At 36.2% G+C, this 24400-nt stretch overlaps 3 pseudogenes across 1 annotated transcript; all 3 read right to left on the reverse strand.

The window, feature by feature from the left end:
* Positions 1-1142: 1142 nt before the first annotated feature.
* On the reverse strand, positions 1143-2672 carry LOC143555422 (alkane hydroxylase MAH1 pseudogene; annotated as a pseudogene).
* A 9086-nt stretch (positions 2673-11758) lies between these two features.
* LOC143555433 (putative inorganic phosphate transporter 1-9 pseudogene) lies at positions 11759-13025 on the reverse strand (annotated as a pseudogene).
* An 8405-nt stretch (positions 13026-21430) lies between these two features.
* LOC143555444 (putative inorganic phosphate transporter 1-9) lies at positions 21431-23528 on the reverse strand (annotated as a pseudogene). The gene is made up of 2 exons (XR_013139203.1): positions 22795-23528; positions 21431-22358 (listed from the first exon to the last, which is right to left on the reverse strand). The product of XR_013139203.1 is annotated as a putative inorganic phosphate transporter 1-9 (transcript).
* Between the last annotated feature and the right edge of the window lie 872 nt (positions 23529-24400).

Raw genomic sequence — 24400 nt, forward strand, 5'->3', positions numbered from 1 at the left:
TTGTCAAAATTATCTTGACCCATGATCCATGGATTGTTAGGATAAATAAGATGAGAAATTAAATAATTAGAAATGAAATTATAACTCATTTGTCAAAATTATCTTGACTCATGACCCATGGATTGTTAGGATAAATAAGATGAGAAATTAGATAATTAGAAACGAAATTATAACTCATTTGTCAAAATTATCTTGACCCATGACCCATGAGTTGTTAGGATAAATAAGATGAGAAATTAGATAATTAGAAATGAAATTATCCACAATCGCTATGGTCAATAACAAACTTGATCCTATCTAAATATAAATTTGAATTTTTAATTTGTAACAATTATTTTATATTATTATAATGATCCTTAATAAGGGACCAGTCGGAAAGAGTCCATTGAGAATTTATTGTGCTAAATGCTTATTCGTAATGGTTGCTAATTTGTAGCCGATTCGGATCTGGCTACAAAGCTTAAATAGCTTAAAGGACGGGTTAAAAAGTGGATAAGGAGAATGTAAAGAGTAATGAGAAACTAGCGGAACAACGCAAATTAGTACACTCGGAATTGGAACAAAGGGCTTAAAGTAAGAAGGGGCATTGTTCCCCTTTACCCGTAAAGAATGGTATTAATGTACATATAGATAACATATAATCAGTGTCTTAAAACTTTACCATATGTTACCGCCAAGTTTAGTATACATACGTATATTCATATTCTTTTTTAATTACAATAACACCTTATTGTTCTCACTTCAACACCTGGATTGCATTGATGATAGCAAGTAGTACCCAATATAATTATACGAATCTAGTATGCATGATCATTTTTCTTGACTGTATTTCACTTAATGGTTAAAATTTAAAATTTTTATCAATTACCGTGTAATACACGAGCATAAAACTAGTTAAGTATACATAGATATCTATAATCATAATTTTTTTCTTTAATTATAAGAACACCTTATTGTTCTCACTTAAAAACCTGGATTGCATTGATGATATAAATATGCATTAATGATATAAATACAATAGCAAGTAGTAAACAATATAATTATACGAACCCTAGTATGCATCGTGGTTATAAAATATTTAGTTCAAATAGCAAGCAGTATACAATAAAATTATTCTAAGCCGGTATTTAACTCAGTTTAGTTTAATCACTTCTTTTACTTAATCGGACCTTAAGACCATGCTTCATCATAAGTACCATTGAATCTGCTGGAACTACATGATGACCTTCCACTAACTGAGTGTGGTAATGGTAAATTATTGTGGTTGCCACTATCTTCATCTCGCACAACGCTATATTCTTACCTAAACAAGCTCTTGGTCCTGCGTTAAACGTAGGGAACTTGTATGATGGCTCATGTTTGACTCCTCCGGTGTTAGAAATCCACCTTTCAGGCTTAAAGTCCATACAATCTTCCCCCCATATCGATTTCATCCTTCCCATAGAATAGAAACAGAGAATAATGTTCGTGTTTTGATCAACTTTGTTGCCACTTGGAAGGATTTCTGGTTGTATTGGAGATTTGTTGTTTAAAGGGATTGGAGGATATAACCTTAAGGATTCACATAAAGCTCCATGCATGTAAACCATTATGTCTAACTCTTTCATGTTCCATCTTTTACCTGCATTAACATCCAAATGTATATAGATCTCTTCTAGAATTTTATCTTGGACGATTGGGTTTCTCGCAAGCAGATAAAAGAACCAAGATAGAGCACTACCAATGGTATCTTTTCCTGCAGCCATCAGATTAAAAAAGATGTCTCTTAGAAATTTTGTGTGTTCCGTAGAGGCGCCGATTTGATCTTTAAGCTCTCTCACAATCGCTGTGAAAAATACGAATGTTTCGTCATGGTTCATGTTATTGTACTCCTTTTGTTTATTAGCCATGTTCTTGTATATGAATTCATCAAGGTTTCTCCATGCATCGCTCAACTTCTTCTCCTTCCCCACTCTAAGAGCTTGTTGCAATTTCCAAAGCCATGGGGGCGTAACATGTCTAAGCAGAATAGCTTCTTCAGCATCCATTAAGGCTTTCAAACACGGATTGTAAGGAAAATCAAGAGATAAGCTTTCTGGGTCACTATCAAATAGTAGTTTGCATACGTTGTCAAAAGTAAACCTTTGAAATATATCCTGCAAATCGATCTCAGTGCCACGTTCACAAATAGATTCAAGTATAGGCAGAAGCCCATTTAGCACTTTGTCCCAAGTTATTGTTTCCATCGTACTCTGAAATCTTGCGTTCTTAAGTACGTAAAAAATGACTTTGTGGTGGATCTCCCATGTCTTACCATCAGAATTCAGGATTCCATCGCCTAGGATATCAAAGATCTTACGAAATTTCTCACCTTTGGGATAGTTGCTGAAGTGTTTGCTTAGAATGTGATGGACGTCTAAAGGATCAGTGGTAAGCATTAAGTCCATCTTGCTTAACCAAGGGCCTTTGAACATGAATGTACCACGGCTTTGTATCATAACTTCTGTAACATAATCATTGAATAGATGAGCGTTTATAAGAATCCCTGGCATCATACCAAGAATAGGCCAATTTGTAGGAATGACAGTTCTCTTTGTTTTATGTGTATATATGATCATTAAAGTCGAAACAAGAATGAAACATATAAAGAAAATGACAAAGTATACAAGTAAAGCCATGGGTATTTGTTTATGTTTATAATGGATGGGATGGTGATGTGTTCTTATTTTCAGCCTTTAAGTAAGCCACAAATTTTCCTAAAAAAAAGCTACAAATGTAATTCGGAGTACACTCAAGAATTGGCACGGGACCAACCACATGCAATATACTAGCATTCACTATGCCTAAAACAATTAAGCCCCCAAAATTAGGCACGCCTATTGATATTTTAAGAATTCTCCAAGCCCTTCATGTTCGTACGACCGAGTCACGTTGATATTTTATGTTTCTTTTTATTTTTGTTTCAAATATATGTGTTGACTGAATTTAAATTTTATTTATGACTTGTATCACGTTGATTTTAAACCTATTGTATTGGCTCATCGAAAACCTGTTAATTCATTAATGTATATTCACTAATGAATTCGGTGGCGTATCTATCGAAAAAATGCAGAAACAATGCAAGCCAAAACAAAAAAAAAATTGTTTAGGAACCCCTCAACATAATATTAAAATTTTTCACAAAAAATGTACTTTGCCAAGAAAGTTGAAGGATGGCGTGCGTGCTACTCCTCAACATATGCTAGATCTCCCGCCGCCTACCGGTAATGTACAAGTTTCAACATATCAATCAATTAATCATACAAAGTAAGAAAACTCCATCAATATCATAGCTATTAGCATAATTTAAAGAGGGTAAGATGTAGATAAACTGTTCCTCTGTTTTTCATAAAACAAATAAGTAAATAAGCAAATTCCAAAAGCTTAGCCAAACACCCTCATAAAATATCACTTTGACAACTTCGGTTCCTATTTCAATCTTGGCCCATAATACAATCTAAGTCCATATATATAGTTGAGTTTAGTGCAAAAATCACGGGTGTGGTGGAAGTCATTTTTGCAGGAATCGATGTTTGTGGTGGCATAAACGCAGATATCACCATGTGATGGGCATTTTAATTATTATGTTTAAGCGTAAAAAGACAGGTTTTCCCTTCAATCTAAGTCCATATATAAAATTGAGTTTAGTGCAAAAAAATGCCCCAAACCCGCTTTAATCGGCGGGGTACTTAAGCCTTAGATCCGTCCTTTCCAACTCGCCACCCTTCCTTTACACCGCCGCACCACCACGTGCAACCTACTACAAGTCTACAACCACCCGGGCAGTTCCCCTCTTGCTAGCTCTACGTTTTCGGTAATTCGACATCATTTTAAGATTCGGTATTTTGGGGTTTGTAAATTTTGGTTTTTGTTTCGTGCAATCCACAAACCAGTAAAAAGAAGAATTGCTTTCTGGTTTCCTACAATTTGCCCCATGAAGCTTTGGATTTTAACTATTAAAACCAACTGATGCAACTCATCAATTTGTAAGATTTAACAACAAAACCCACCCTCATACCTTATAATAATAATAATTGACTAATTATATATGTATAAGTATGCAAAAATATCTTGAAGGAACTTTGATGATATGAGCATCTAGATTACGAAGTCAGTAATTGTATGCCTCAACTTTGATGAATAGAAGTTGGTTATGCAATTTAATTGGGGCTCCATATTGTGGATTATGTGACTTTGAATGAGTTTATCAGTTTCACAAATTGCAAGATATAAGGTCTTTTCACAAGAAAACTAACTTTGGGTTCAAGACGGGGTTTGAATTGCATAAAAATGATGGAATAAGTCATGGGTTTAGTTGCACATGGGTCTAGTTGCATGTTCTTGACCGTTGAGTGTGTTTCAATTTGGCCTTCATAGTGATTTGGGTGTCCCGTCATCACATACTGGACACCACTCCAAATGAATATTAATGTTTGTTTTACCCAACAAGGGCGGCAACCGTTCTAATTCTAATGGCGCCTTCCAAGCTAAAATACAAACTATTTTCTGGACCCAACCATTCCAAACGAATGAGTATTCAGTGATCGAATTGGAATGTTCAGCCAAAATGTTCTTCAAGCTTTTATCCGAGTAGACATCTGAACTGTTAAACCGTCGCATAAACAATCCAAACCCAAAGTATAATCGGCTCACATAAAATCAACAGTTGTTTAAGCTCGTTGAACGCTTCCACCACAGCCGACTATCTTACCTAGCTTCACACCCCGCACACATCTCTCATTACATACGCCACAAAACACATTTTATGTCGATCTTGAGAGAAAAAAGAATACGAAACCGATTTTTTAACGGCTCCCCAACAATCCATAAATCGAGCCAAAACATGAAATTCCTGCCGTTACCAGTAGCAAACTTCATACAACTGAACATTATTTGTGTATTCCTCCATGAACCTGACACGATTGCCTAACAGGAATTAAATTCCACGACCTGTCCGAGTGATGAAAAGACCCAATAACCCTTAAAATAATACTATTTTATATAGTATTTGTGACTAAATATTAATGCATGTATCTATTTCGGTCAGTATTGGCTTGTATGTTTATTTAATAGACGCATTCACAGTTGGTGGAAGAATCCCCCTAATATTAGGCAGACCTATCGTTTTCTTCATAATTCATCACCTTTAATATGGGTTAGATTAAACCTACCACCCTCTTCTAACCCTTCCCTACATTGAGTTCTTTTAATAATATTTGCTAGACGTTTGTAACATTTTTTTTCATTTTATAGTTTTCCTTTAGATCAAAAACTTACGTTTTAATTTTTATATAAAATTACATGTTGAACTATTCAATCCAACTGGTTATATTATTTTTTTAACCCTAATCAAGTATGTCAGTTTATAAAACATTGATCACAACTCCCTCGGTTTTAATATTACTACCCTTCTGTTGTGTGTGTGCACGCACACACACATTAGTACAGAAAAAGTTAATTTTAAATGGTTAAATAGTGTTTTAATTCATAACGGTTTCAAAACTGTATTAAACCTTGCGTTGCAATAGATATTTAAAACAGTTTAAAAATCCGGTGTAAAATGATACCCAAAAGCAACACTTCTTCAAAAACTGGTTTATAATGGTACATAAAGCAATGCTTATTTGTTATAAAAATATAGAAAAGATAGTTGTAAATTTTTTAAAAAACAACAGTTCTTTGATTATTCAAAAAACAAAGCTTCCACATATTTGGTTTTCATTTTTTTAAATAAAATTAATATTTGTAGTAACCAACACACTGCAACAACCAGCAAGCAGCCTCATATCCAAATTATATATACTAGCATAAGTGTCTGCGCGTTGCTGCGGGTTTACGCAAATATCCCCTCGTATTGGTTTGTAGAGTTTGGTGTGGTGTGTCATGGGTTATCAGTGCAAGCACGTTGCCTCATATGCATATGATTTGTTGGATTGATGGTTTTTTTTATGTGGGGGTGCGCACCACTCATCATGTTTTGTGAAATATTTGTTAATAAAGTAAATTTATGGGTTATGTGATTTTAATCAACATAAATGATTAAATGTGTGTTAATTAGTGAGTAGTTAGAGTTGAAGTTTAAGATGAAACAAATGCTCAAACTAAAGCCACAAAGTTTTCAGTCAACAAACTGTAAAAAGGAAAACGTGGTTGGCACACATGATTTGATTGTGCACATGTATTGACGTATGCATATATATTGGATAAATGGTCTATAAATTGATTGGTACTTAACCTGCAGAAACAAAAAGTTTTTATTTGAGGCATTACAAAATGACAAGTAACAGACTTAAATAGCGGGAGAGACAAGAGTGTTACTGAAGAGTACACCCTATAAAGTAAGAATTAATTATAAGTTTTAATGACGAAGATGTATAAAATATATTGACAGAAGATCACATTTTCTAAACATGATTATATGATGTACAAATTTAAATTCTTATTACGGCTAATTATGATGTAAACAAATCTCCAACACTGAAACAGAACTCCCTTGCGTTGAAACATTAAAGACGTAAAAACTAGCAATTCGTTGAAGCTGTAACCACTACAAGAATTTGTACAGGTTTTATATCAATAGCATTCTGTTATGCAAATATACTTTTGCAACATGATACATGAGTTGTACAAAGAGGGGATAATCATTAGGAAGGTGCAAGCTTAAGAAAGCTGGTTCTGTATAGCTATAACATGATCCGCAAGCTCGAGATCTAAGAGGGTGTTGGGGATTCCAGCGGTTTCAGTTTCGTCTGGTGGCGACTTTCTACTTTGTTTCATGAGCTTATGAAACTTGTCTTCCACATGTTTTATCTAAGTCTTTGATAAGATGGAACATATTATATTTGCAAACAGAGACCCATACAAGTAAGAGCGCATGATCACCATGATGAATAATTAGACTTTATAGAATCGGATGTCACGGTACTACGGTATAAATATTTAGTAATCATATAACATATTACCTGAGCTCGTGCGGATCATTTGACCTTGATACACGCTGCTACTATTAATAGGTTCAATATATACATCTCGCTAACACACGAATGCGACCCGTTCAATGGTCCAGCTATTGTTGTGAATATTTGAATGCAGCAACTTCGGTACACTTTCTGAAATTATATTAGCATGTCAACAAAAAATTAGCAGGTCAAATAAAATGCAATTTAAAACCAACCCCTAAACCCCATCCAACATGAAGATAACATGCACATAACTTTTATGTAAATTTTTTTGAAATTTGTAATACTGGCTATGAGCAAAGTATAACGTATACCCTAGTTAACTTAAGGCTAATACTTCTAATTTGGATATTCAATAGCCAAGTTACTCTAAGGATAGTACCTATTAATTAATTATACAGTTAGTGGCAATGGTGACTAAAAAGAGTCTTAGTCGACTTATTCAAACAAAGTCCAAACAAAAGTTCTCTAAACTGAACAAAAAGCCAGCTCGTAGGGAAAACTAATCGACCAAATGTGAACTAATAAGAATCTCTCGACTGAGCATACGGGCATCGTTACTGAACCAACAACAGAAAAAAAATAAGTACATATAATAAAGCCAACATTAATGAGGCTCGTATAATAAACTATCATCATAGCGTTAAACATATGAAACATACCATCATCAACGCCGCCTTGGAAGCAACGTATCGGAACCCAACAACGATAGACGATCATCATCGTAGGGTCACATGCATGAGCATCATAGCCGGTAACAACAAAGCCTACAGCAACACCGAGTCACAATCACAACCCACTCAACGGTATGTCACAATCAGCGACCACAACAGCCGAGGGCCACCACCACAGTCGGCAATCACAAAGCCAACTGCCACGACGACTCCACTGCTCCCAAGATTCAAAGTCGAAACCCGACAACGATAAACGATCCTCATCATCATTGCAGGCTCACAACCAAACCGACAAAAGACAAATGCCACAACGACTTCACCACCACGAAAGGATCGGAATCAAAACCTGCATTTTCAGAATAACATAATTTACCAAACAACAATCCAATTAACCCCTAAATCCCCACCTTCCAAAAGTAATCCACGAAAACCCTAATTTACAGCTGCAAATTCAACAAATTTCGTAAAAAAAATACTTACTTCAGGTGACACGGAAGATAATAAAAGGTGTTTGCATGTCTAAAAAATGTAAAAATCAACATCAGTTCCACAAATATTTAAAAATCACTTTAACATAAACAACAACAAAACTTGAATAAGGGTTTGTGCAGGCAAAATCATTACAAATTTGTGCAGGCAAAATTGATGATTAGGGGTTCACTGAAACCTATCATTGAACTTGAATTGAAAGGATTTACAATTGAACAAACAGAAACCTAGAAACTTGGGGAAGTAAAAATAAAAAGAATTGCCAGAGGATGAGAGAGATTGATGATGCCCAAGGGAACAGCCAAACGAAGAAGAGGATAAGTATGTCTGTAGGTTGGGACGTTGAGTAGGCAAACAACTTTAGGTTTTTTAGGAAGAGGAGACGCGAGAACTGAAGCTGAGAACAATTGAAATTGAAGGGAGCAACTGAAGATTGTAACGGTTACGTGGGCATAACATGAGGTCGCCTTTGAATGCACGTTTGTAACCGACATGCCTTGAATGCTCCGGAGATCGGAGATTGGTCGGAGAGTTGGTCTGAGTTTTAATTGTTGGTCAGTTCTTCATATAAGTAATATAAAACATGAAAAATATTAAACTTATGAACCTGTTACAGCATGGAGAATAATAATCACAGCAGAGTATGAGATAGTTGACATGTTTGTCATCTTGGTCGAGTTTCCCTTTAGGATGTATACATAAGGATGGTGTTAGGGTTCTTGTAGGGCTGTAAACGAGCCGAGTCAAGCCGAGCCAGAGTGTGCTCGAGCTCGAGCTCGAGCTCGAACTTAATCGAGCTGGCTCGAGCTCGGCTCGTTTTCTTTATCGAGCTGAAAATCGAGCTCGAGCTCGGCTCGTTTAAAGCTCAAGCCGAGCTCGAGCTCGTCGAGCCGGTCTTCTTTAATTTTTTCGAATTTTTTTATTTTTGAATTTTTTAATTTCTTATTTTACAAATTTGGATATATAAAAGATAAAAAAAATATAATTTTAACATACATATTATAAAAAATTAATAATTAGAACTTTATATGTTTTATTTTCGTTATTCTTTTATAAGGTTTTAGGTATCGAGTGACATAATATACGCATAAGTATGATATTACTATATATAGATATTAATTTAAGGTTTAATCTAAACGAGCCAACGAGCCGAGCTCACGAGTCGAGCCAAAACCGAGCCATGAGCCGAGCTGACCCTGGCTCGAGCTCGGCTCGTTCAGAAATCAAGCCGAGTCAAGCCGAGCTCATTTAGAATCGAGCTTTTTCGAGCCGAGCTTTTTCGAGCGAGCCACGAGCTTTTTGAACACCCCTAGGTTCTTGAGAGGAACCCGGTTTTATGAGAGAGGAGGCACACAAAATTGTTATGTGTGTGTGATTAGGTTATGATGTTAATTTATTCTCTCTATATATACACCCAAGGGGAAACCCTTTATTAGTTAATTATAGGTAATATGGCCCATCAACAATTACCAAACTAATATATAAGGTATATTTAATATTTTGATCTATTATAATATAAATGATTATAATGGTCATATTTAAATATATATTATTATATGTTATTCTTACATTCTCCCACTGACCGAGTAATCATTTATTATGAGTATTAGATAAGCATGATCAGGAGTTAACACTCATTTTAGCTTTAAACTTAAACTGGAGCAGAGAAATACAGTCATTGAATTGAACATCAGCTCAAGACCCTCATTAATCATACTTCAGCCCTTATTTAAAACCTAAGTAGTTATGATCAAAATTTTCAAGTAAGCCCTTCAGAACGTTTGATTTGTATAATAATTCGTATATATGTCATTATGCATGCAGAACATATTAAGAGACATACAAATCAAAACTGATGAGGAAATTTAATAGTTAATCATTCATAGTATGATATGCAGTACGTTGTGCATAGTCATCAATAACCAGTCATTATTATAAGCGCTTTCATAATATTTATGGGTGAGACTTTTATTTATCGGATCCTTAAGTATATCATGAATGCATTCGATACGAAAATTTAGATTCCTCAATTCGTTCATAAACGGATAATTAATTTCATATCAAAATTTAATGTAGCACCTCTCAAACTGTTACTGTTTGAGAAAACATGGTAGCTGACTTTATCACAATAAGTCTTCAATATATAATTTATATGGAGTTTAATAAAAACTTATGAGTCCACTAATAAATGTTCAACAATTTTTATTGACAACAACGTTGTAATTAATCAACATATTAGGTCGTTATGACTTAGGTTGTTGTTATCGGTTCATTATGACTCCTCCATGAGATAGATTTGTCTACTGACATAAGAATATATCCCGAAAATTACATTTTCTTATCTTTGAATATGACAAAGTTTAAAGTAATCTACCGGTTTGAATTCTCACTTCTTCTTTTAAATTAAGTCTTTCGTTTCTTTTAAAGATATCTTAGTACTCTTTTAGATGCTTCACATTAATCTAGACATATCTAGCGTGTTGCAATTTTGAGTAATATCTAAACGGGTATAGACTTGAACTTATATAAGGCTTCTACTTAATGAAGCATAAGGAAATAATCTATGTGTTCCCATTATCCTCTAAAGTAGAGCAATACTGTTTATTACATGTGTAAGGAATATCTCTGAGATCTATAATATCAAAGTATGTGTGAAAATGCTTTGACTCATGTAACATATACTTGTCAGAAGAATGTCATCTATATAAGGACAAGTATGTTTTTAGTTGCTCCCACTCATCTTGAAGTAGGTACATTAATCCACTTGTTTTTGATGAAAATAATTGTATAAATATTTCATCATATTTTGATGTTTGCATTAACCCATATATGGATTTTATTGACTTATAAACTAAATGTTCTTTGACCTTCAGTTTATAACTTTTAGGCTGTTTTATGAACATATAAATATGTAAGTCGATTGTTAGGAAAAGTTGTTTTAATGTTCATCTAATGTAGCTCTTAACTATTGTAAGCTACTAGAACAATAATGATCCTTAAATAAATCTTTTGTAATATAGGTAAGAAAATTCTTTGATAATTGGTTTATCCTTAAATATAACCTTTAATAATCAATCGTGCTTCTTACTGTCTTAACGTTTCGTACTGGAATTTAGTTTAGTTATGAACACTCTTAGGTGATTCAACCTCAAAATGTTAGCCTGATTTATGGAGTCAATTATGATTGATGCTAATGGTTTATAAGGGGTAGGATCATTAAACTTTCCAACATCCATTTCAACTTTAGTTAGGGAGGTTACATAATCATCAGTGTTAGTAGGTTTTAAAACCTAGATGGCCTCTTGAGTTGATTATTGGGTAATTTTAAAAGTCTCGGCTTTATGGATTAGCTCTTGGTTAGGTTGCTATCATTTTCAGGATTCTAAGTGTGTAAGAGTTGGTGCAGTATGGTGTACAAGAGGTGTAATTGGAGCTAAATTTGGAGTAAAATTTTATAACTCTCTTCCCCCCGGCTCTTGTACTTCTACTGCTCCCACTGACCTTAGAAACCTTTAGGAAATTTACATGCTTATGGTCAATATTTAAAGACCAATAGATTCTAATAGAGAAACAAGTTAACAATATAAATTGTAGTTTCTTTTGGTGAGGATTAGTTTATTAAGAAATCTGAATAAGCCCACTTTTAAGCAACAATGAAACTTTTGTAAGAAATCCAGGGATCGTTGCACATATTGCAACGAGTGCTTGGAATTTCGCTATTTGCAATGCATCTTTGTATATATTCATGTGGCTCTTCGGAGTCATGTGGCCTCCAAATACATGATATTGGAACATGTTGAGACTGTAGAAGACGATATCGATGAGAAACCAATTTATGGATGCCGCGATGAGATCACGACCATGTCGTCTGAAAAATTCACGTGAGAAAAAAGGGTAGGTGTTTGAGAAAGATGTGCGAGTGTTGGGTGTGTTCATCTCTACATCTTCCTGGATTGTACTTAGTGGTACATTCATCACTTTCCCTATGTCTTTTGCTGCTTGTAATGTGTTTTTCTCTACCAATGCCGTGTACCTGTAGAAGCAGTATTCAAAGAAACTTTCATGTCAAAAATGATCTATATACTTGTGACTGAAAAGTACTCTTGTGAGGCAGTTGTAAAAAGAGATACGTTTAGCAGCACCAAAAGAAAATTACCGTGCCGTTTCAAGCATCTTCATCCGCCAATAGTAAGTCATAGATGCTGGAACTGCACCAATCATGAGAATGAGTCGCCACGCCAAGTCCGCCTCTGGTGGGACCCGGGAAATGTTTGTTGATGGTGCAAGTTCGGATGGCCTCGTTAGCTTGAGCTCGTCAGCATTAGCTTCAAAAACGCTGAACACAATCATGGATATGAGCGAACTCAAAAGTATCCCGAACCCTTGCATGGAGAACACACCAGCAATAAACGCTCCTCGAGTCTGCTTATTGGCAAACTCCTCCATAATAGTGGCCGATAAAGGGTAATCGCCTCCAATTCCGATCCCAAGCAAGAACCGAAAGAACCCAAGACTCACAAACACCATTGATGACAATTTAGAGAGTGATAATCCGCATCCAATAGACCTCACCACCATCATCACTAGAGAAACTCCATACACACAACGACGGCCCACACGATCACAGTTGACTAATCACGGCCCCCATTAACGCGACACCAATCATAGTAGAGGTAATGACGGTAGGAACCTCAAACCATTTTGTCTGGTCCCCGGTTCTATGTATCTCAGGATAATATATCCTTCCTATCATCCTCATGACGAAAGGGATGCAAAATAAATCGTAACTGTCTGTAAATAAACCCATACCTGCGATTATTATCGCTTTAAAGTGGTAATATTGTGTCTTGGCAACATCTAGAGCCGATAAAACTTTCAGTGCCATTTTAGTGTCATTTCTTAACTAGATAGTAAACATAAGATAGCAAGCATATATTGATATAAATAATATACATGTCAATGGAAACTGCCTGGGAGTTTCCTAGTCAAAATCTTGAGCCGATGCTAGGTAAGCCAATAAGACGTTTGATGATGTCAAGATCTTTGAGGTAACGTTTGGTATGTAGGAATGGAGGACGGAATGGAATGATCCATTGTGAGGGAATGGAAAATAGTGTGTTTGGTTGACTAAAGGAATGGAATGACCCATTACTTAGTCCATTCCATTCCCTCTAAAATACCTCAATTTTATTTCATCCGTACCCCATGTTTTTTTCATTCCATTCCACCCTTCACCCTACATCACCTCCACCACCCTCCCAACTAGAGGTGCACAAATCGGTTTTTTTAAAAAAACCGGTTCGGTTATTAACCGGACCGGTTTTTTGGCCCGGAAAAAAACCGGTTCGGTTAATAACCAGACCGGTTAATAACCGGTTTTTGTATGTCAAAACCCTAACCGGTCTAACCGGTTAGGACCGGTTTAGAAACCGGTTAGAACCGGTTAATAAACCGGTTTTTTTATTAACCGGTTTTTTAATAACCGGTTTTTAGGTTAACCGGTTTTTTTTTTTTTTTTTTTAAATAACCATTATTTTTTCACAGTATAAACAAACCGGTAACTACAAGGCAAACCGGTAACTACAAGGCAAAACGGACTGACCGAATCCATTCTTTGCTTTCGTTGTTAGGGTTCTTTGCTTGGAAGATTAAAAACACATAACTTTCATTTATAGTTTTTACATTAAAAATACAAACATTAAATCGTTATCGCATATTCGTAACTCAAAAATACAAACATTAAAGAATGCTTAGACACGATTACATGAACAACTTGCTGTTTCTTACTCATTATTTGCCTCCATGTTTGCTGTTTCTTTAACTAATTTTCTTCGCTACCCGATCCCGAGCTATTCCTTAGGTAATCGTCGTACGCGGCTTCTTCATCGGTCATTGGTTGAGTGTGTCCTTGATTGACCTCGTCTTCATACAAGCCCGCCTCATACTCCATTTCCCCCTCGAGTGAGCGTTGATGTTGTGCCCTATCTAAAGAGTCCAAGTAATCCTTGTAGCAAATCGACATCTCTATAGCTGGTGGAGTGAGTCGAGTCCTCCTAATCGATATAACCATGCCAGAAACAGAAAAAGTAGACTCCGAAGCTACCGTGGAAGCTTGGACCGTTAGTAAATCTTTGGCCATGGCGGCGAGGATCGGAAACTCATCCTCCTTACCTCTCCACCAAGCCAGCAAATCAAGACTTCTAAATTCATCCGGAGTCATGTGTTTCACAAAGTTGGTACCACCATACCTTCCAAGTTCACTGCTTGGGGTGTTTACCTTTTGACGTTTACCGGCGTCTTCCCAAATCATGTAGTACATCCCCATTTCAAGGTCGGTTTGGGATTGGGATTGGGCAACAGCTCTTAACGAGTCATGAATTTGGGAAGACGACCCGTATTTTGTAAGGTAAACATCATACATGTTTGACAAGGTGGTGTTGAAAGCATTCTTTAAAGTTTGGCTATAATAGGGGTTTTGATCGTCGTTTAACTCTAGCTCATCACAAATTTTTTCTATTAAAGCTTCAACACCACCAACATTGATGCAAGGGTTTAACGCAGCAGCACATGTCAAAACAGCGGGTAGTTCTTGAAAATATTTTCTAAATTTTTCTTTCATTTTTACACCCATATCAAAATAAGGTGCACCCCTACAATGAAGTTCACTCAACTTTGTGCACATGACAGCAATTTTTGGTAAAGCAATGGGGCTTGTTGGATAGTAAACCCTCGGATAAACTAGTTGTGCAAGATTTAAAAATTTGAAGGACCTCCGTAACGATCTCAATCAATAACCATTTTCTAGGATCGTACGGTGCACATTTACCCCTACTTGACAAAATTTGATGAAACGCAATTAATGATTCTTTTTGTTGGATGGCTTTCTCAAACATATCACAAGTCGAGTTCCATCTTATTGGACAATCCCAATTTGGCCCCAACCATTGACAATTAGCTTCTACACAAAATTTTTTGTATCTTGAAAATGTTTTATTGTTGCTAAAAACATCTCGTAACATTCTTTTAAAATTGTTTCTTTGCGTTTCGATCACGTTTAACCCATCTTGCACGGCCAAGTTGATAATATGTGCAATGCATCGGCTATGAAAAAACGCTCCATCACAAATAGGTTTATACTTTAATTTTAAATGGCCAACCGCGGCCGTATTGTTGGACGCGTTATCAAACAAAATTGAAAAGATTTTATGTTCAATCTTGTATTGTCGAATGACTTTATCCAAGAGTTTAAAAATTTTTCTACCCGTGTGCGGGTAATCAAACAATTGAAACGCAACGGTTCGTTTCATCATTTGCCACGACTCGGGGTCAACCCAATGAGCCGTCACACAAATGTATGAGTCGGGCGAACCATGAGGTACCGACCACACATCCGTTGTTAAGTTTACACCAGTTTGTAAGTTTGAAAAGTATGAAATTAGTTCGGATTTAGCGTTTTTCCATGCTTTAAGACAATCTCTTCTAAGGGTCGAACGACTTACGTGTTGGTAGCGTGGTTGAACATACTTTTGCATCATCTCCGTGAATTGAGGGTTGTCGAAGTGGTTGAAAGGAAGTGTTTGTTGAATCACAAAGTTTGAAAACTTTTGACGTACCGCTTCAAGGTCGTACGTAAACACCGCTCCTTGATTCGTCATCTCCGGCTGCGAACTACTTCCCGATTCGTCCTTCAAGGCCTTGCAAAAGGGCCTTTGTACATGCGCTTTTAAAGTGGAGTTTGCATCTTTGCCATAAAACTTCAAACAATGTTTGCATCGAGCTTTTTTGCTACCGTTAGACATTTCGCATAGGTCGAAATGTTGCCAAACATCTTGGTTTCGTTTCGTGGGGATGACCCGAATGACCGTTTCTCCCGTGTTCGAGGCACCCATGTTGACGGATGAAGCAGCACTTTGGGAGGCCATGATAATCGACTACGAAATAAGAGCGTATGGAGTGGTAATGTGGTATAATTGAGCGTGAGATAACAAAATAATCGCGTATGAAATAAACGTTTAGAGCGTTTGGAGTTGTATAATCGAGTGTGATCTAACCAATACCCAACCTAAACTATATATAGATGTTTGTGGGGTAAAATGGTAAAAAAAAAAAACGGTCAAAAAAAAAACGGCCATATAGCCGTTATACAACGGTCAAAAACCGGTTTTTAACCGGTTATGGAGAAACCGGTTAACCGGTTTTTCCATAACGGTCAAAAACCGGTTTATAAAAAAACCGGTTAACCGGTTTTTCCATAACCGGTTATTAAAAAAAACCGGTTTTTTCATTAACCGGTTTGTTAACCGGTTTTGGCTCTAAAACTTGTAACCGAAATACGAACCGGCGGTTTGTAAACCGGTCAAACCGGTTTTTAAAAAACCGGTTTTCGTAAAAACCGGTTTCCGGTTTAAACCGGCAAACCGGTTCCCAACCGGTTTTTTTGACCATCTCTACTCCCAACACCACCACTACCCAACATCAGCACCCACCACCACCACCAACCGCCGCTGACACTGCCACCGGCCACCACCATCGTCGTCCACTGCCGCCCATCGCCGCCACCAACCACCTCCACCAACCATCGCCATCGGTGCCAGCCACCAAGCACCGCCAGCCACCCGCTGCATATATATCAACCATCGCCCCACCATCACACATGCCGCCCACCGTCACCGCTGCCCACCACCGCCGCCACTGCCACCAATCACCACCATCGGCGTCCACCGCCGCCACCACCCACCTCCACAAACCATCGCCATCAGTGCCAGCCACCCACCACCTCCAGCCGCCGCCGCATCCATCAATCATCGCCCCAACATCACACACGCCGCCCACTTTCACCGCTGCCCACCACCTCCTCCACTGTTACCCGCCACCACCACCTCCACCGTTACCGCCACCACTCCCACCGCCACCACCACCACTCACTACCATTTTAATTTTATTTTTATATTTTTTTCATACCTACCAACAATAGAAAGTGATGATTCATTACATTCCCATGTGGTAACCAAACATTTAATTGGAATGGTAATAACCCATTCCATTACCACGTCCATTCCATTCTGTCGTCTATTCCATTACCCCATACCAAACAGACCCTCAATATGTCAATGTCAGGGTTTATCGTTTGTTTTGACACCCATTAATTCTAAATCAACACCCCATTTGTTGCGATCATCATTTCGAGGTAAGTTTTACATCAATCTAAACGTATTCGTTTTTCCGATCAAAAGTCTTAATACATCAGTTTGAAATTCAGACAAAACTTAATGGAGTTAACTTATTTTTAATGGAGCCCCAATAAGAAAATAATATTGTAAAAGGTTGAACTAGTTGTAAGAATATTCTTAGGTAAGATTATTAATTAAAAAAGATGAGATTATAAAAATCCAATTTTCAAAATAGTTATACAAGGGAGATGCGAAATTGCCTTTGATTGTATGATAACAAATGGTACGATACATGTAGAGGTCATGGGGCTATAAATAGTTGGGCCCATTACGACCGAAGAACATTCGTAATTTTAGAACCAGCACTTATATTCGTTTGTATGATTTTCTATCAATTTAAAACACCTGTCACTATCCTTATAGACATATCACGAATTTATTTTTCGTTTTTCTCTTTGGTTGATATATCTAGTCTTCAAAGCGAAACGAAGCAAGCTAATGCCGATCGTGTCTCACCACAACACACGAGTTCAATCTTACTAATTATGATCATAACAATAGATTTTTTATACTATGACCCGAGTAGGTATTTCTCTTAGGCCCCAAGAACGCTAACAACGCCTCTAATACCTTCATACAACTAGCTAGGCCACATGCCCTTCGATATCTGTTTTTGTATGTTGTGATGCATGCGCTTTCAATTGTTTTACTTAAATAAACAAATGAAATTATAGTTTCGTTATTGTTATATATATCCAATATTCATATAATCGTATCAACATCTTGCTTACTTGTTATGAGAAAAATATATAATATTAAAATGACAAAATACTTATTATTTAGGCAAATATAATATCACTAGTTTTTATCCCCCGTTTTATATTATTTGTTTTAATATTTATTTATTTTTTGAATTTATATTTTTTATTGTATGAAAATTAATAGTATACTTATATGGTTTAATGATAAATTGTTTTACAAATAAATGAAATGTTATAACCCGGTTTAAAAGCTATATGGTTTTGATGAGACCCAAGACCCGTTTATTTCTTTTACCATAAAATTGGTTTTTTAATTATAAATAATATTTATTAAAGTTAATAATATACTTATGGTTTGATGAGTCCAAGACCCGTTTATTTTTTTTACTATAACACTTGGTTTTTAATTTAAATAATATATATCTTTTTTAAAATAAATAAGATATTAATTTTTAGTATATATCCTATTTTATAGGATTTTTACATAAATAATTTGATGAGAATAATTTTTAATTTAATGAGATGTTATAACCCGTTTAAGGAATATTTGGGTTTGGTAAGACTCATACACATTAATTCGAGTCAAATGCATGAAAAACCTCCATTTAAAAATCAAGCAAATCTGGTGACTTCAAAAAATAGGGGAGCGACCACATCACGACACATAGGATTTTATGTTTTCGTTTATATATATTATAGATTATAGATGGGGAAGGAAATTGCTAAAGAACTTCATATATATATATAATTGGAAAATTATTATTTATTGTTTTTGTCTGTATCATAATAGCTGCATCTTGGTCCTCATAAGTATCCAGAATACAAAATTCAAAGTCAACTTCGTAGAAAAGGACTGATGTAATGTCACTGGGACCCTTGACTTATAAACCACACGAATTTTCTTTCTTAGAAAGATCCCTTTTGGCGATACTTGACAGTCCAACCTTCCTACAATCCTCCACAAAGTCATTTGAGGTTTATGTATCTAGAAACCTAGACCAGCTAATTAGTAACTTATTGCATGTCTTAACATTTTTTTAAACAACTAAAACAGTCTTCAAACTATTATTTGCATACGATCATGGAATAAGTTTCAAAACGGTTGGACCGCGAACCAGCCTGGTTAAGCCTATTGAATCGTTCCCTGTTGAACCTATCGATCGGTTATTGGGCGGACAAGATTTTCAGTATTCATTTTTCATTTCCGTTCCTTCAAAAACTCATTTGATGGTTCATATTCCATATCTTATATATGTTTTAATAAACTTAAAAAGTCATACCTAAACAGAAAGTATTTTCATATTTTTTTTAACTAGATATATAAACGGTATTAATTTTATATTATTTACAACATCATCTGATTGTTTCTAAATCTAATCCAACCGGGCTAACTAGCTAGTTTAATTGATGAACCAGTAAGATGACTGGTTTGTTATGTGATTCTAAAAAAACTGCTTACAATCCTAATGACTTATTAAATTTAACATGAGATGATGAGAATACAGGTTGCAAACTTTTTGGGGTTTGATAAATACGAGTCTAGTTACGTCTTGAAGTAATTATAAGAAAATGCTAAAGGAAACAAATATGTCATGACATTTCAAGATCTAAAGATGTGCTATTAAAAATAGCTGAACCAAGATGTAAATATATGTAATTGATATAGCCCAACCATACGACCCGGGCCCTCAACGCAACAACCACGTACGAGCCAATCCATTTTCCCAGACCCATCTAGCCCGGATAATCAAGAAGCCCGTTATTTAAATTCAGTATGCAACTATTTATTGAGGGGAATCTTTCCCAAGCCAAAAGCTGCAACGGTAATATAACACCGCCAATCTCAATCAACTTAATATCAACGGCATTACAAAGAATTCAGTACAAAATAGGAAGAACAACACTGCTCCAATTGTTGGCGGATTCGGAAAATAGTCTTCCACCTATTACAACTAAAAGTATTGCTCTTGCTCGTGCATGCATCGGTAGGAATGTCAAGAAGTTAAGTTGCCTTAGTGGCGTTTAGAATAAAAGTCGAGTTTATTCTTTTCGATCTCATTTCATCACTGGTCAATTCATAAAAACTTGATAAAATTTCCTCGTTTGACCATATACGTTCAATGCCACACAATACAATACCATCAATCGGTAAACCAAATAAAATTGCCAGATCTTAAGGCATTTAGTAGAGCCTCGGGTTCTCACATTGAATGACGCCATTGAAACTAGCCGCACGTATAAAATGCATGACGTTATCAGAGATTGGATTTTCACGAATTCGTAAGACCTGCTATTCCTGGTCACCCCTTATCAACCAAAGTACACAATCATCTTTCAAATTCTCTGGTTGATTAAAAGCATAATGGGTTGTATGATATGATTATTTGATAAGAACAACAAATTATTTGCTAAAGGACTGAAACTGAAACATAATGCCAATTTTTTAACACGGTCAGAAACAATAATATTGAAACAGTTAGAAGAAATTATAAGGTGATTAATGTTGATGAATTTGTTTTTCTTATAAATGAGATAGCTGTCATTTTTAGTTGCGAATTTGTTAATAAAAAAATAGAAAAAAATAATTAAGTAATACTTTAGGACTTTATACAACAACACCATATTTTGTATAAAGCTTCATTGCTGACTTGGACGTCACGTGTTGAATAACGGCTAGAGTGGAGTTTTACCACTACACATGGTCTTAGTTTTCAATACTAGTGGGGAATAAAGTCTTATTTACCAATACAAAACGACAATAAACAGTGAGGTTGTAGACTAGGCTTATTCGTCAATACCATCTTCGATTAACTTCATATTAACCTCCAATACAAAATGGAATAAGAAAAGGCTGTGTGACATGCTAGAAGAGAGATTCTTGCCAAATCATGATTAAGATCAGCCGCAGTACGAATGGCCAATAAGTTTTGGTTACTTGAGCTTTTGCCAAATCATACTTATTTCTAATATCATATATGATTAAGGTGTTTTTGATTGATAACCAATCTTATATTCTCTTATTCTATCTCTTACACAACTAAAATTTGGCCTTATTTGCAAATACAAGAATATGAATAACCCCAAATGTGATTTGAAAAACATGTTTCATAGTTTACCGCGGTTAGATCTTGATTGCTTGAAATGATTTTTGTGTTCTATCTTGAGTCATTAGCTAGTTTCAATGAAATCATTACAATAACGAACACACCAATCTCTAGCTTTAAATATATCGAACTATAGAATAAAATATAATATACACGCGTGGTTGTTTTTCTTAAACTTTCATCTAACAATCTATCTCTAGTCATCACCTCTAATGCCTATAAAGTATTTATGGTTGTAATCTAAACAAGTTGTAATCTAAACAATAAGAATATCTACATATGATAACGAGACGTCGTTTCACCAGTGTTAATATCATTTCTTTCAGCCCAAGCCTTATGAGGCCAAAATCTCACGAACCAAACACCGGTTAACTCATCAACATTCTCATTCTCTTCCAATGACCGACCCATTGTCTCTCTTGTAAAAAAATACGTCACGAAAAACCCTAAAACACAAACTACGCCCATGAACGCTAACGTATGCGACGCCGCATGATGATCACGAGAAGCCCACAAAAACCCAATTGACCCGATTATAGCCCCTACTTTTCCAATCGCACCCGAAATCCCATGGCAAGTTGCACGAAACCTAGCCGGGAACAACTCCGCTGGAACTATGAACGTAGTGGTGTTTGGCCCAAAATTTGAGAAAAAGAAAGTAAGTCCATAGAGAATAATGAAACCACAATCTTGTTTGGAACCCCAATCGCCCTTGTTAACTTTTGCGATTGAGAACAAGCTTACCGCCATGAAAAAGAACCCGGCGGCCTGAATCTTGACTCGCCCGATGTAATCAATCAAGTTAGCTGTTACAACATATCCAGGGATCGTTGCACATATAGCAATGAATGCTTGGAATTTTGCGAGCTGCATTGCATCTTTGTATAGATTAATGTTTTCTTTCCGTTTCATATAGCCGCTAAATGCATGATATTGGAATATGTTGAGGCTGTAGAAGACAATATCGATTAGGAACCAATTGATGGATGCCGCGATAAGATCACGACCATGTCTTCGGAAAAACTCCCTAGAGAAGAAAGGGTAGGTATTTGACAAAGCAGCGTGAGTATTTGGAGTCTCCATCATCTCGACATCTTCTTGGATTGTACTGAGTGGTACATCCATCACTTTCCCTATATCTTTTGCTGCTTGTAATGTGTTTTTCTCGACCAAGGCCGTGAATCTGTAATTTTTAAAGTGTTAAGTTTTGGTTGATTATTACAAGATGTAGAACTAGGTAATTCCTTTTTGTATTTCAGTAAGATATATTATTTTGTAACGTTTGTGTTTTCAACAATCATAGTAAATAAAGACAAAGGAAAATTAAAATAAAAATTTTGTACTTAGATAAGTAGATTACTGAAATGATTTTAAGTAACAACTTATTCAAAGTTTCAAACAATCTAAACTATATATTAAATGAACTGTTAAGAAATTATGATCTTGACCTCCAAGTAATTCATTGTCCACCCTAATAAAATCTTGAATGTGTGTTTGTTGTTTCATGATACACTTGTACCACAAAAGAATTATCTAGTTTTATAAATCTTTCCAAAAACCATCCAAACATACTAGTGGTTAAAGTTTCTAGATAGAATGAATTAAGGAGTTGTTCTTACCGTGCGGTTTCAGGCATCTTCATCCGCCAATAGTAAGTAATAGATGCTGGAATTGCACCAAACATGAGAATGAGCCGTCATGCCAAGTCCGACTCAGGCGGGACCGGAGCATTGACTTCTGATGGTGCAAGGTCGGACGGCCTCTTTAGCCCGCTCTCATGGGCACTAGCTTCAAAAATGGAGCACACTATCATGGAAACAAGCGAACTTAAAAGTATCCCAAACCCTTGCATTGAGAACACACCCGCAATAAACGCTCCACGAGTCCTCTTGTTAGCGAACTCCGCCATAATAGTAGCCGATAACGGGTAATCCCCACCTATTCCAATCCCAAGCAAGAACCTAAAGAACCCAAGGCTAACAAACACCATTGATGTCAATTTAGATAGTGATAATCCACATCCAATAGACCCCACCACCATCATCACCAGAGATATACCATACACACGACGGCGTCCCACAAGATCACCTAGCCGACCAAAAACAAGTTGACCAATCACGGCCCCCATTAACGCGACCCCTATCATCGTCGAGGTAATGGCTGTTGGAACCTCAAACCATTTCTTCTTATGTATCTCAGGATAATATATCCTTCCTATCATTCTCATGATAAGAGGGATACAAAACAAATCGTAACTATCAGTAAACAAACCCATACCCGCGATTATGATCGCTTTAAAATGGTAATATTGTGTCTTGGCAACATCAAGAGCTGATAAAACCTTGAGCGCCATTTTTCGGATTAGTTTATGGAGGTTCAAACAGAAGACTTTATAAGAAATATAAATAGTAAAAAAAAATAAATGATTGGAAACTGCCTGGGAGTTTCCAAGTTATAATTTTTAGCATATTCTTCCGAAGACTTTTGAGATAAACAATATCTTTCAAGTCATTAGTTAATAGGTTTCTTGTTTGTTTGTGTGTGATTCATGTGGTGCCATTTGGTTGAATAATATAACAAATGAATTTAAGGTTCTGACAAAGAAGATACAATAATAACGTGTTGCTCACTGGCATATTTTATTTAGTTTTAATATTGAAGAAGAGTGGATCGACTTACTTGTATACGATCAACGTTCCTCGGGTACGAGTGTGCTATATCACCGATGGTTTTCCGAGATACGAGTTCTTCCACCTACAAAACGAACAGCACCGTGAGCTTACCCCTCAGAAAGGGACAGAGGGGTCCTCTTTGGGGTAACCCTCCGGCGTGAGAATAAGATATTGTAGGAGAAGATAAGAATGTGAAAATGAGTAAAGACTTGGAATATATTTTCTTGTCTGCCTCCAACTGTGGAGGTGGTGTGGTATTTATAGTATTAGGGTTTCCAATGGTTGGGCTCAGATCCAATTAGGGCCTTTTTGGCCTCCTCCTATTGCTTCGCGCCACGTGTACTTAGGACACCTGGTGCTTTTTCATTGATTATTTTCTGACCAAGGTATTTCACCTGACTCATGTGCCATCACGTGGTGGCACATGGGCCTTGCTGAGTTGTCCACCCTTCATTGACAGCTGTCAACATCAGCACATTCTTTATTCTTTAAAAGATACCTTCTGGAAGGTTGTCTGATGAGTACAATCATGGTTGTCCTTATCCTGATTTGG

Source organism: Bidens hawaiensis, unplaced genomic scaffold, assembly GCF_021521415.1.
Source record: "Bidens hawaiensis isolate Kalapana, Puna unplaced genomic scaffold, B.hawaiensis_p1.1 tig00018131_1, whole genome shotgun sequence".
Classification (NCBI taxonomy): domain Eukaryota; kingdom Viridiplantae; phylum Streptophyta; class Magnoliopsida; order Asterales; family Asteraceae; genus Bidens; species Bidens hawaiensis.